Raw genomic sequence first — 15,118 nt, 5'->3', positions numbered from 1 at the left:
TGGTCAGCCTTGCTTCCATGCCATTCAGTCTATCCCAGCCATCTGGATTCCAAAACCTGTGAACTCTTGCAAGATCTCTTCTACCATAAGCTTAATCATGACACCACGTTGACCATATCGTGGAGGAAATCGAACTGCACATACAATCCTTTCTCAGAGAATGTCATTGGAAACTTTCTGCCCATCTTGCTTTTAAGTTTAGAAACTTTACAGACGGCAGACTTCGTCACCAGGTACAAACTGAGGTGCCTTCCTTTCCCAAATGGTATATTCAAAACTTTTAAATTTTCATTTCTCATTGGAGTCCTGGATCTCTGGAGCTCCAATGCTGTAATAAGTGTGGATTCTGTCTTACAACATGGCTCATACACTCTTTTGGGAGCAAGCATATAAGTTCTAGGCTGCCCCAACTGCTACCACTTGCTCTAGATATGCAAATGCATAAGCCTCCGAAACATGCTTTCTTGGGAGGGTTCATCCTTTAACCTCATGTGTGTTTGATCTGGAAAATCAACTTGATCTGCAGCTGTTGACCGTCCTGACGCCTGTGTCCCCAGGTGGTCTGGTGAAGCCCAATACCTCTGCCATGAGCTACTCCCCAGAATTACTCTCCCCTCTTTTCCAGGCCTTGAAAAATGTCTACTCCTTTAGAGACATCAGAAACCTTCTTTGTTTCTATGATATCTTTCTCTGTAGCCATGGAGATGTCACTAGTGTTCAGTTTCCTGCTGTTGTTCTCTTACAGTTTTCTAGGGGAGTCAGCTGAGTTTTTAACTGTTCAACCTGTTAAATCTTTTCTAACACATACAGGACTGTTTGCAGGTTCAGAATGTTCTGTTTCTTTTTTCTTCCACTTTGCTTTGTGGTCCAGGCATGTGTTTTGGCAGTAGACTTCTCTAGATTTTGTCTTGTGACAGTTAAAATAATAAATGACTACTGCATCTGTCAAAGGGAAGACTTCTCAAACACGTCTTGTCCAACTTCACCTCCTGAAGTTGAATGAGCCTGCCCAAGATGTGCACTCCTGCAGAGCCTGGAACTCAAGCTTGGACTCAATATATTGTTGCCTGCTGGGCTTTCGTTCACTATGGTGGTTAAAGTTGTTTTCTCAGTCTCTACATAGCAAATGTAAAGCCATTTTATGCTATGACTAAGTGGTGGGGAACAATTTGAGCTTACATGTGATCCACACGAATTAGACAGTTTGCCTTTCTCCAGTTCTCTTCCCTGAATGCAGTTTGGAAGAACAAAACCTGGAGAGCTCTTCTAGCATTTAGCTTCTTCATCACACTATATGCAAAGGCACTGTGGAGGGGACGGAACATAGTGAATTTTAGGAATTGAAAAAAGTTTAATGTAGCTAGAGTACAAAGATGGAGAAGAAATTGAGGCCAGAAAGGTAGGCAAAGGGCCGGAACATACAAGGTCATATAGACTGCAGTAAGGATCACGAGCAATAAGGGACACCCTACACTTGAGTGTAAAATCCTCAGAAAGTTTGTGCAGGAGAATGAAACAGGTAAAATCTTCTTAGAGAAATTGTGAGGTACAAATAAATAAAAATCACGGCAACCCTGCTGAAGGGAGCATTCACTTGCTCAGGCATGATGGATACACTGGAGGAATGAACTCCAGCTAAAGGATGTTCAGTGTTGCTGGGCTGTGTTACTTCACCTTACTGTGTGTGTGCATTCTCCAAGACTGTATAGCCTTTTCTCCAGAGATTGTCTGGGAAGCTGGATCCAGCCAAAATAATTTGGGTGTTGATGGTGACTGAAGATAGGGAAATTGAATAGAGTGATGTTTTCCAAATTCTGATCTCATTTTGTGAGTTATTTTGGTGGAAGAAAGGGAAAGAATTGTTTTGTTTTGTTTTGTTTTTCCTCTACTCATTTCTCTCAGGTGGGACTGAGCCCTCATTTTAGTTCTAGGGAGTAGCTTATCAACAAAAGTAGTCAGAATTACTGAATCCGTCCTCAAAATTAAGTTCGTATTTAGCATAGCAAAGACGTAAAGCTTTTTTATTCCCACATTGCATTTAAGGCATAGCCAATCTATTTCCAGTTAAAATAATTGCTCAAGGGGCTGGCCCCGTGGCCGAGTGGTCAAGTTCGCGTGCTCCGCTGCAGGCGGCCCAGTGTTTCGTTGGTTCGAATCCTGGGCGTGGACATGGCACTGCTCATCAAACCACGCTGAGGCAGCATCCCACATGCCACAACTAGAAGGACCCACAACGAAGAATGTGCAACTATGTACTGGGGGGCTTTGGGGAGAAAAAGGAAAAAAAATAAAATCTTTAAAATAATTGCTCAAGAAAAACTACAGACATAATGAACTTTAGCGCCTTCAAAAACATCTGAATTTTAGTTTGTCTATTTTGGTTAATTACTTATATATTATAAATTTTAAGAAGTTATTTTCCTCATTAAACACACTTTACCTATCCACTTTTCCTGGGACATTAAAAATGTCTTAATCAATACCATTTCTTTATTCTACATGGCTTTAGTTTGTTTGTTATGAAAGTCAGCTCCAAGGAAATGCTTTTTATTGATTTCTGATGTACAGATAGTGTTTCAGTGTGACGTAAGAACTGCATGAAAATGACATTTTCAAGCATGTATTTATAGTTGCAAACTTTGGTATCAATAACGTTGCTAGAGGTCTCACATTAAAGCTATATGATAAATTAGATTAGGTTGCAGTTGATAATAATTACCATTTATTGAGCACATGCTAATTGTCAAGCACATCAAGCTAGGAGCTTTATATTCTTTTTTTTCCATCTTTAATTTATTATTTTATTCTTTCATTCAACACGCTGGATGACCCACGTGTCAGATACTGTCTTTAGCTGTTGTTGGGTGAATCCAACCAACAATGTCTCTGTTTTCAGCATCTTAGATCACAGTGGAAGGACAAACTTTTATCAAACCTGTTTACAACTAGATAAAGCATTATATAAGTGTTACAAGTGCTCAGCAGAAGAGGTGCAGAAGCTTCAAAAACAAAGGAAAATTGGCTAGGGGATGTCAGAGAAGATGTCCCTCATTGAATTCTCAGGATGACTCATTGAGGCTGCACTCTGGGTCCAGATGGCCTGGATAGAAAACCAGCTCTGCCACCATTGCTGTGTGATCTTGGGCACGTTACTAAAACTTTCTGTGGGTCAGTTTTGTCATTTGTAAGTGGAGATAAGCTTACTACCTTCTTAATTAGATTCCTGTGAGTATTAAGTGTGTAAGAGATTAAGTAACATTTCCAAGAATAGTAAGAACGAGTTAGGGTCCAAAAGCCAGTTTGGCTGACATCAGAATGCAAGTTTTAATCACTCTCTGATTTTTGCCAGTTGGTTGAGAGAGACAGAGACTTTGTAGGGAAGCTCTGTCCTCTGACTGGGTGGCCAGTTTTAAGTCATGATGCAATTCAACACATTAATCTTTGATGAGGGGCACACTGGTTATCTCACAATGAGATGGCTGTGCAAGCTGAAGCTTTATTTCTTTGAGACTTATTTCCTGTTTGACATATAGTGCCATATTTCATTTGGTGCTTTTTATTAGGTCACATGAGGAGAGGTATTGTATAATGATTGAGGGCACAGACTGTGGAGCTAGACCACTAGGGTTCAAATCCTGGCTATGTCACTTACTAGCTGTGTGACCAGGGACAGACGGTTCGACAGCTCTGTACCTTAGTATCTTAGTATCCTTGCTGTAAAACGGAGATGGTAATAATAATACGCACCTCCAAAGGCTGCTTTAAGTACCAAGTGAATTAGTGTGTATAACAGAGCTGGGCTTGGCCCATAGAGAGCCTGTCATAAATGTGGAATAACAGTACAAAGGTACCCCATTCTTTGATGAGAGTTCTATTGTTTCGATGCAATTATCATAAAATCCAGTTCCTGAAGCCACTCTCCAAAACAACTAATGCTAGCCATTTGAAGCCTGTGAACCACAATCACATTTCCTTCCTTTAAGCTTGTTTCTGTCCAAAACAGCCAAATTCCTGGACTTAGACATGGCAAAAGAAGGGACACCGAGAAAGTAAAATGCATTCTTTTTCCTTTGTCAAAATTGACCTGTAATCTTTCTACATTATGTTTTGAATCCACCATAACAAGTGAAAAATATAAGTAGAATTGTTTCTGTTTACCACGCTGTCTCCTTGTTGAAAACAGGAACTAAAAAATTATCTCCTCAGGAATCACTCAAGAAAACAGTAGGTCAATATTGCAGATGTAAAGTGTTCTTTGAAACAATTTCCGTGCTTCACTGCCTGCTGAGTCACCATGAACACCAACTAACTGAAAACTGTTTGTATCTCATTTAGATATTTATGAATCACTGTGTATATCACTGTCTTCAGGACTAGCTGTGACGAAAAGCACTTCAATGATTTTTCTTCACGCACCTAGTTTCTCCAAACACCTGCCTCTGCGCTTTATTCTGTAGAAATAAAAAGCATTCCATTTCCAAGAAACTACTCCACATTTTGTCCCCAAAATGTATTCCCAATTAAATCTGGAGAGCAAATGAACACACAAACAGGTTTTCCATGTTATTTTTCATATAGCACGGTGTCAAGCAGGTAATAAGGAGACTCAGCAGTGATGGCAATCCACTCTGGAGATCCGAATGTGAGACTTGAACAGGTGTCAAGGTGTAACGCTGGATGTGCAGGAGCAGATCAGCTAGCTAGCAGAAAGATAAAAACTAGCAGAAGGTGGAATCACATGTTGAAACTTGGCATAGAGTTAATTTTTTAAGGGATTTATTATTGCCTCTTTGCAAAATGGAACTAAATGAAGGGTAGGCGTGGACAAAGAGAGTAGATCACTAGAGTAGTTAGTACCAAGGAAACAAACTGGGAAGATGGGGATATAGCCACTTTAAAAGTGTCAAGGGGGCAGGCCCAGTAGAGCAGCAGTTAAGTTTGCATGTTCCGCTTCCATGGCCCAGGGTTCGCCGGTTCAGACCCGGGTGTGCACATGGCACTGCTTGTCAAGCCATGCTGTGGTAGGTGTATAGAAAGTAGAGGAAGATGAGCATGAATGTTAGTTCAGAGCTAATCTTCCTCAAAAAAAAGAAATTAAAAGTATCAGGACTTGAGATTTGGGTTCTAGAAAACGGCATTTCAGGCTTAGTGATTTGGCAGACATTAAATAACCAAGAATTAGTTTATTTGTAAGATTATTAACTTTGGGAAATTACTTTTTTCTGAGTATGATGGAGATGAAGGATCTTGTTATGAAAAGTAAAAGAAGTAAAATTTAGATAGATAATGACCTCATCAAGATACTGCCAAATCTGATAAATTGTGCAGAAGACATAAGCACTAGAAAATAGGAGGGTGTTGACTATTAATGTGAGAAGTAGAGTGGCTGAATTATATAGATTTCTATAATCAATCAGCCTGTGTTTGGTCTTCTTGAATTAAAATTCAAGACATAATTGAGACCTAAAGAGAACTCAACAAACCTACTCAATTTTTGTGAAAGTAATTTATCCAATCAGAAGAATTCTGGAATATACACTTATGCTATATAAATAAAGTTTTGGGTACATAGCAGTAAGACTTGGGGTGTGGGGTAGAATGTGTGATGTCTTAATCTCTTCTTCCGGTTAAAGGTCATGCCTTTGGAAAAGGAAGGGATATGGCTGTGAGCAGCTGACTACACCGATGGTGTCCAGGAATAGATCATTGTTTATGGTACCAAAGAAATGGGCTCTTAGGAAGGTCAGACTGCATCTCAGATCCAGGTTTATCTAAACTTATGAGCCCTCACTCAGGCACAAGCACTGTTTTAGGTATCTTCATAGGAATAACTTAATTAATTCTTAGAATAATCCTGTAAGAACTACGTATTAAGATCTCCTGTTTATAGGTAAGGAAACTGAAGGGTAGACAAATTATCTAAATTAATAAAACTCAAAAGCAGTAAGTCAGAACACAAACTGACATTTTGGCTCCAGTGCTCATAGCCTTCTAACATCGCTGCTTCCCTCTGAAGGATCTGAAGTATGCATTTGGCAGGTAACTTTCCATTACATAAAATGATTTTATTCATTCATGCATTCACTTCTTTAATTCGTACTTATTTATTCATTTAACAAACACCCTCTGGGAATCTATAAACATGAGACTTGTGTAGAGAGAATGGAGAGAAAAACACTTGTGGGAACAGTGTCTTAAAGGACTTAACTGAAAGGAAAAGATAAATTACTTAAGTAAAAGTATAAAAGTGGACACTATTTGGAATAATTAGAATGACATAGACAGAAGTACAATTATGTTCAGTAATTATCAGGAAGGAACTAAAGAAAGATAGTAACAATGGAATTGATTTTGTGTCTATATGCCAGTATAATGAGTATGTATAACATGAAAAGGAAACTCGAAATTTTAGCAAATGTAGTTGAATGTAATCTCACACATACCGGGGAACATTATTTGAAGTACATACCTTAAGCAAAAGAAGCTTGTAAAAGGAGCAAAAAGAGTTGATACTTTTAAGGGACACATCCAAATGGAAACCCAAGGGTCTAAATATTGAAGCTCTATATTACATTTTTCTGGGAAAGAAGAGGAGAAACAGGTACAGTGTTCTCATAAGTCTGCCAGGTATTTTAAGGTTGACTAAGAATGTGGGTGAGGCTCTCTGATGACCTGAAATTGTTAACATAAAATGTACATAAACAGGGACTACTTGTCCTTTACTCCATTACCACACTCAAATCTTTTTTCTGCCTTTTCTTCCCTTCTTTATCAAAATAAAAAAAAAATCATACATTCAATTAACTATGTTTCTTCAAGTTAACATTCATCACTCAAAGTGTTTCTCATCTCAATGTTCTGCTTAAATGTCTCTTAATAAATACAATAATGAAGGCCAAATTTCTGTTTTCATCATCTTGGAACATTCTGAGGAACATTTTGCATTGCCGACACCCCTTGTTCTTGGCTCCTTGCTTCTTCTACATCTCTGAAGTTTCTCAGCCAATTTTGCTTATTACACTTTTGCTGCCTATTCCAGAAATGTTGATGTTCCCCTAAGTCTCCATTATTGGTCATCACTTTTGTGTCCTTGTTTTTTTTTTTTCCTCCCATGTCTCATTATCATCAAAAAGCTGATAAATCCCAAATCTGTATCTCCTGCTTTTAACTTTCTCCTGAACTCCAGTCTGCCTGTCCAGTTGATTACTAGAGCCACTCTCACAGAGAGGCTACAGGGTTCTAAAGCTCAATGCACTTAAAATTTTACTTTTATATTCCTCTGCCACCTCCTCAGATTGCTTCATTAAGGGAATCATCACCCTATTCCAGAATCTTCTCTGCGTTATCTTCAAATTGCTAACTAACTACCAAATCTTGCCATTATCAAGCTCTTAAATCTGGTCTTAAATTTTGTCTTCATATATTAATCATATCTCTTTTCATCACGCTCTCAGACCCAAGCTACAGGATGTATTACCATCCATGCTGTTGCATATGCTATTTTTCTTGTTTGGAATATATATGCACTCCAGTTAAAGCCTTCTTTGACTCTCCCTAGAAGAGCTGGCAACTTCCACTAGTGAGTTGACAGCCTATATATTTACTTTACCATGCATTTCTTTTTACTAAAGTTATTTGCTGTGTATTGAGAAAAGTCAATGTACACGCTGGTACATTTCTATTAATTTCAAACAAAATCAACTTAGAAACAAAAGTAGTACCACTTTACAAAATAACAGTTTCAATTGAACAGAAGGTTATAAAAATTCTAAATTCATCTGTATTTCTCAATGTACCCTAACATATACAAATAAAATGATAGTGCTAAAAGGAAAAAAAAAGTCAAACTCAAAATTATGCTAGGAGATTACAATATGCATCTTCCAATATCTGAATAAACAACATGATCAACATATTTAGTATAATTTATCTAGAGCGATGTACACAATTGCGGCAAATATATTATTTTCAAATGTACAGAATAGTTATAAAAATTTACCAGATGTTGACTCATAAAGCAAGTTTCAGTATAATATAGAGGATTGACATCGTGTAGAGTAAGAGCTTTGTGCACAAACTGATTTAAACTAGAAAATCTCCATATATTAGAAAAATTAAAATATATATTTTTAGAATATAAATATACATTAACATCTGGAATATACATTAATATAACCAAATATAAAAATATATTTTTTTACTCTTGAGTGAAGAAAATCAACTTGAAAATATTTAGAAATAAATCAAAGTTAAAAAGTCAATGTTAGAGTAGAGTGTATTTTAAATTACACACATAAGAAAAAAATAAGGCAGAAAGTCAGTTATAAGCTTCCATCACAAGAAGTTGGAGGAAAACAGCACATTTAACCCAAATACAGAAGAAGAGGAGAAATAATGAAAGTTAGGAGGTAATATAAGGAAAAATATTACATTGTACCAAACTTACAATAGAGAGGACCAACAAAACCAAAACTGGTTCTTTGAATAAACTGATAAAGTGGTAGGTATTGAAGTGACTGACCAAGTTAAAAAAACAGAGTGGTCAAAAATAACTAATATTAGTTAAGTATCTATAAGATAAGATATTGAAAAGAGGTTGACAGGATTTTGGAAATAACTTTTTTTAAAAAAATTAAGGTTTTGAATAAAATAAACTTCTAGTAAAATATAACTTAACAAAACTGACAGGAGAAAGAATCAGATACTTTAAATAATCACATACCTATTGAAGTAAGGTAATGAATAATAAAAAACCTGTATAACTAAAACTCTTAGTAAATATAAATAGAAGGAATCTTTCTCATTGTAATAAAGGATATCTATCAAACACCTACAATAAATACTGGACTCAAGGATAATAGTTTCCCTTTGGGATCAAGAGAAAGATGTCCAGGTCACCACTTCTATTTGTTGTTGTATTGGTTGTCCTAGTTGAGTGCAATAATGCAAAATATGTATGTACTTGCATACACACCTGCATGTCTGCATGCATACAGGCACGCATGCCTACATACATTTAATACAGATACACTTTTTTAAAGTTTAATCATTTAAATGGAATAAATAAAACTATCATTTTTTTGCACATAATATGAGAGTACAGATAGAGATTTGAAAAGAATATACAGGTGAATTATTAATTTTAGTATGATTTTTACCAAGGTTGTTCAACATAAGGTCAATAGGAAATCAATTGCATTTCTATACACAAGTGATAAATAAAAAATAGAAATATGTCTAGTGACATAAAAAATAGAAATGAGTCTATTGAAAGGTGTAAAATCTCTACATAGAAAATTCTACTACATTATTGAGATAAATTAAATAAGACAACAGAATGAAAAGGCATGGGAATTGGAGAAAATGTGCAGATCACATATTTGATAAGGAATATCCAGAATATAAAAAGAGTAGTGACAACTCAACAATAAAATGACAAACAACGCAATTAAAAAGTAGACAAAGGAGGGGGCCGGCCCGGTAGCATAGTGGTTAAGTTTATGTACTCTACTTCAGTGGCCAGGGGTTCATGGGTTAGGATCCTGGGACCTAAATACTGCTTATCAAGCCATGCTGTGGCGGCATCCCACATACAAAATAGAGGAGGATTGACATGAATGTTAGCTCAAGGATAATCTTCCCCAAGCAAAAAGAGGAAGATTGGCAACAAATGTTAGCTCAGGGCCAATCTGCCTCACCAAAAAAAGAAAAAGAAAAAATGATGGAGACAAAGTATTTGAATGGACATCAACAAAAGATATACAAACGGCCAAGAACCACATGAAAAATACATTCAACATCATTACTCATTGGGAAATTCAAATCAAAACCACAACAAGATGCCAAGCCACACTCCCTGGGTATAGTGGCCACAATTTTTTAAAATGGAAAATAACGAGCATTGGTATGAAAGTGGAGAAATTGTAACCCACGTGCATTGCTGTAGGAATGTAAAATGATGTACCTACTTTGGAAAACAGTTTGGCAGTTCCTCAAACAGTTAAACATAGAGTTGCCATATGACCCAGAAATTTTACTCCTAAATATATACCCAAGAGGACTGAAAACATAGTTTCAAACAGAAAAATTATATATAAATGTTCATGGCATTATTCATAATAGCCAAAAAGTGAAAACAACCAAAATCCCGCTGCTAATAAATAGGTAAACAAAACATGCTATATCCATTCTATGGAATATTATTCAGCCATAAAAAAGAAGGGAATATTGCTGTTTGCTACAACCTAGCTGGACCTTGAAAATGTTATACTAAGTGAAATAAACTAAATACAAACGTCCAAAAATTGTATGATTCCATTTGTGTGAAATGTCCAGAACAGGCTAATCCAGAGAGACAGATTAAAGGTCGCCAGGGGAAGAGGATAAGAGAAAAATAGAATTGACTTCTAATAGCTATAGAGTTTCCTTTTGGGGTATTGGAAATGTTCTGGAACTAATGGTGATGTTTGTACAACATTGTGAACATACTACAAACCACTAAATTTTACAATTTAAAACAGTGAATTTTATGTTATGTGAATTCAGTAAACTCTTAATGAAGGAAAAATTAGAAGGGCCTGCTCTACCAGATCCAAAGGTATATTATGACATCACATTATGTAGGAGACTGTGATATAGACAAATAGTTAAATGGAATACACTGACATCTAGAAACAGAACCAAGCATCTATGGGCGCTTAATTTATGACACAACTAGCATTATAGAGCAGTGAGGAAAGTAAGGTATTTTCAATAAATTTGTTGGGTCAACTCGGAAAATAATGAAATTTCACCCTAACTCAAACTGAGCAGAACATTAATTTCAAGTAGATTTTTGGATTAGATGTGAGAGGCAAAAGAATCATAACATAACAAAGCTTTTAGAAGAAAATAGAGAAGAAATATATATGGTCATTTTGTATAGTAAGCAGGACACAAAAAAATAGAGAAAGAGATCGTTAAATTTGACTGCAGTAAAATTGATAATTAACTTGCAACAAAAGGTACAATAAGCGGGTAAAAGGGTGAGCCATGCCCTGGGAAATACATTTTCACCATACGTAACCAATAAAGAACTGGTTTCTAGAACATATAAAGCACTTCTACAAATCAATAAAGATAAGACAACTCACAGAAAATAGACAAGAAGCTGGAAAAGTATCTTTAAATGAATATATATCTATAGATGACTAATATATGAAAATACACTAAAACTCATTAATAATCAAGGAAATGCGAATTAAAAATACAATCATATTTCACTACGCAGTAAACTGATGACTAAAATTGAGCAGAATAAAAATACTTTTTGATGAATTTGTGCAAAAATGGCAACTCTTGTACACTACTTGGCAATAACTGCTGAAGTAGAACATTAGCAGATTTTCTGACCTAGTAATTTACTACTAGGAAATATCCAACAGAAATAGACATACATTTACAAAAGAATGTTCATGGTAGGATTATTCATAATAACTAAAAAGTAGAAACAATCTATATATCTGCCAATAGAGGAATAAATGTATAAATTGTGTCATATTTATCCAATGGACTACTACAGAGTGATGAAAATTAATAATCGTTATAAGCAACAGGAGGGATGAATCTCACAAACACGATGTAAAGGGAAAGAAACTAGACCTAGAAGAAAATACAGTGTATGATTCCAAATATGTGCACTTCAAAATGAAGACTAAAACTATAGGATCACCAAAAAATCTGGAACATAGACATATGTATATAATAAATAGTTTATTGAGATATTCACAATATGTTCAATGATATTACATGATATGTTCAAAGAATTGTCCCTCTCTGGCAACGCGTAGTCAATATGCCATGCAAAATTATGATGAATATGTGGCATTAAGGCTGTATTTCCATAAATCCCTGCATATGTATCTGTATTGCCTCAGATGGTTTGTATTTTTATTTGAACCTGTGCTTTAGCATAATTCACAAGAAGTAATGATGTGGGTTCAAACTATATGTATGCGTGTGTGTGTATATGTGTGTATATATATATATATATATGTAGGTATGTGTATATATGCTGTATATATGTGTGTGTACATAGGCTGTGTGTGTATATACTGTATATATGCACATGTGTATATATATGTGTGTCACAGAACAAACTGTGGCCTTCTATGTGTTAGTTGTGCTCTAGTTCTTGATCTGAGTGGTGATTACATGAGCATTCACTTTGTGATAATTTATTGAACTGTATACGTTTGTAGTTTTGTAAGTTTCTTGTGTGGGTTTATAACTCATAACAAAGGAATAACAAAATATGAAAATGAAAGGAAACATACAAGACATTCTCTATGACTTTCATGAGCAGAACTTAGATCCTGGGACAGAGGCTTCCAGGAGGTAAACCATCCACTTTACACCTTTGAGGCCCAGCCAGGGAATTCAGAAATCTCTCATAATACAAGAAAATCCATTACTTGTTCCTCTCAAATGGACTGCTGGTCTTCTCAAATGATTCTAGGCCCTAAAGAAGGAATTTTAATAGATTCATTCTGGGCTATTTGTTACCAATTAGTGGTCCAGCATTATGTATATAATTCTGGGAAAATAATCTAATTTAAATGTTCTAAGATGCAGACACATAATTACATGCACAACAAAACCATACACACATCGTGTCAACTCCTTTTAACATTTTTTGTGTTCTCCACTCTCTTTCAAAGAAAAATAGGTGTTTCAACACTCATACAATATGTGATTTCAAATGTGATTCCCAAGGTAAAAGGAAAAGGCGGTCGTCATATGTTTAAAAAAATAATCTCCTTCATTTTATAATAATAATGGTTAGAAGTTCAATATTTCTGCTCAAACAGAGAGGCAGGCTGGCATATTTACAAAAGGCCTCACAGTGTTTGCCATTGCCTTTACACAAGACAACATTTATAAAACCTTTGCCTCCCATGGCAGGTGCTAGATCTTCTCTTGGGGATTTGTGCTGTTCAGATGTTGACTTTCATTTGAACTTCAAACACCTTTAAAAAATAGAGGCTGCATTTTAATATAATTTGGAAATTAAAACCCTTTTATTTTTTGTCATTCTAATATCTTCCATGGATTTACTTTTCAAAAATGAATCCAAGCCAAAACTAATTACTGTCTGATAGCCACCAAAGGCAGGAAAATTTTTAAAGAAAGCAGCTGTATTCTGCCTTGCCCAGAAGCAAATTAAATGTATGTAATAAACATTAGAGGATTTCGAGTACATTTAAAAATAATCATCTCCCTTTTTTGAGAACTTAGCGAATCAAACTGAATAATTATTATGGTCACCTGAATAGTTGGAAACACATTTTCAAGATCTAGACTATTGTCTGTCTGTCTTTATTTTAATGGCACAATATGAAATTAAATAAACACTTCAATTTAAGTGAAAAACATATTTTCACCTAGGAAAATGATTTCCTAAAGTATTTTCATCAGTCTGCAATACTTGTAAATGTAATGATGTTATAGAATTATAAAATTTTATTGTATATGTATATTTTTAAAACAGAAAACTAAAATATCTTTTTGTTTCTGTCTCCTTTATTTTTGTTTTTTACTAGGCTTGAACTCCTGGATCATCTAGTGACTTCAAAAATCTGGTGAGACACTTTTTTTCGGTAGTATTGTGAATACTTTTATTTCCTTCGCCAGAAATCTTTGAAGGATGTCTTTTTTTCCTATTTCAGGCTTAAACCTTTTTCTTAATTCTCCCCTCATTTCCATCCCCTGAGGCTGACTGTCATAAGGACAGTAGAAGAAGGTCAGTTACATCTTAACCCATATAGGATGATCTCTTAAGTCCAAATACTTCTTGAGGACTCACCTGCATGGGTCAAGAGAATGTTTGAAAGAGGGGAAGTATTTGTCTCTTAAGGAAATAAAAATCACCACTGAAAGAGTCTGAGATAGGAAAGAGGATTACTCAGGTAAGATGCAGAAAGTATCAATTTGAAAATTTTTTTCTTTTAAAATAGATCGAATGCAACAGTGATAAAAACCACAGAGGAGCTGAGTGTAACTGAATTTTAAAAAAGGTTTTCATTGCTACAGGATTGGTATTATAGTTGACATTCATAGAACTAGAAGCACACTAAAGGCACTACCTTTTCCACATGGAAATTTTTAAAATTCTTACCATGTTTGCTTGATACATGTATTATAGGCATGGGAAAGATATATTGTTTAATTAAAAAGATGCTTGTTTGACGTAGAAGTTTTTCTATTAAGTTGTATTTTTTCAAACGTGAGCTTTTGTATCATCTTAGACTCTACCCAGTCCCTTTTATTCTCTCAAAATATTATTGAAATATTGCTCACATTCAAATTCACATACTCGGATCCTACTATGTTCTGAACCTATGCAAGATTATAAAACATATTTTGTCTCATATTTTATCTTAATTTTCTAAAGAATGCTCTAGGCTGGATTCTTATTCTTGTGTAATCTGGGAGTCTCAAACTTTCCTGATTTCTAGAGTCACTCTTTCTATAATACCCAGCTAGGAGTCATAGGGAATTCCAACTTGATAGATCACAGAGTACGGTCTTACACACCTTTACCATTAACTGGTTATTGCTGGGCTGGAATGGGAGGGGGATGAGAGCTCAGCATGTCTCTGTTAATGTGCATTACCTCTTGCTCCCGAATGGTTCTTCGGGTTTCTCAACTCATACCTTCTGGTCATCTTTTCATGACTTTTTGGTGCTACTTTGGGCCATCCCAATGTGCACCTCCTGCCAAACAGTAATAAAGTTGACAGTAAACTGTCATGTTTAAAAAACTATTCCTGAAGTCTTGAGGTTAAACTAACAGAATTACAGCACCCAAAAGAAAAACTTAGACTCATATATCAGCTCTTACTGCTCCTGAAAGCCACGGGACCATGCATTCCCAAAGGGGTTTAACCTCTCTGTCCTCAGCACTAGCACACCACTGTATTGTTGGGGTCTGCGTCCCACCCAGCAGAACCCGGTTTGGCATTCTCTGTTTTTGAGTCCAGCCAGTTAAGTGAAGAATATGTAAACATTATAATACTCTGTCAGCATTTTACCCAACTTACAAAGAAGACAGACTTCTCTTTATTGTACAGAACAGTTT

At 35.6% G+C, this 15,118-nt stretch overlaps 1 protein-coding gene across 25 annotated transcripts in view; it reads left to right on the top strand.

Annotated features, from left to right (window-relative positions):
• Positions 1-15,118, top strand: part of PTPRD (protein tyrosine phosphatase receptor type D) — a 2,080,413-nt gene that overhangs the window by 798,744 nt on the left and 1,266,551 nt on the right. For all 25 annotated transcript variants that reach the window (XM_070495512.1, XM_070495506.1, XM_070495510.1 and 22 more), the window contains one exon: positions 13,581-13,619. The gene's annotated coding sequence lies outside the window, so the exon portion shown is untranslated. The remainder of the gene's footprint in view (positions 1-13,580; positions 13,620-15,118) is intronic.

The sequence above is a fragment of the Equus asinus genome, chromosome 23 (genome assembly GCF_041296235.1).
Source record: "Equus asinus isolate D_3611 breed Donkey chromosome 23, EquAss-T2T_v2, whole genome shotgun sequence".
Lineage (NCBI taxonomy): Eukaryota > Metazoa > Chordata > Mammalia > Perissodactyla > Equidae > Equus > Equus asinus.
The sequence above is the reverse complement of the archived record's forward strand: the minus strand, read 5'-3'. Positions and strand labels throughout refer to the sequence as shown.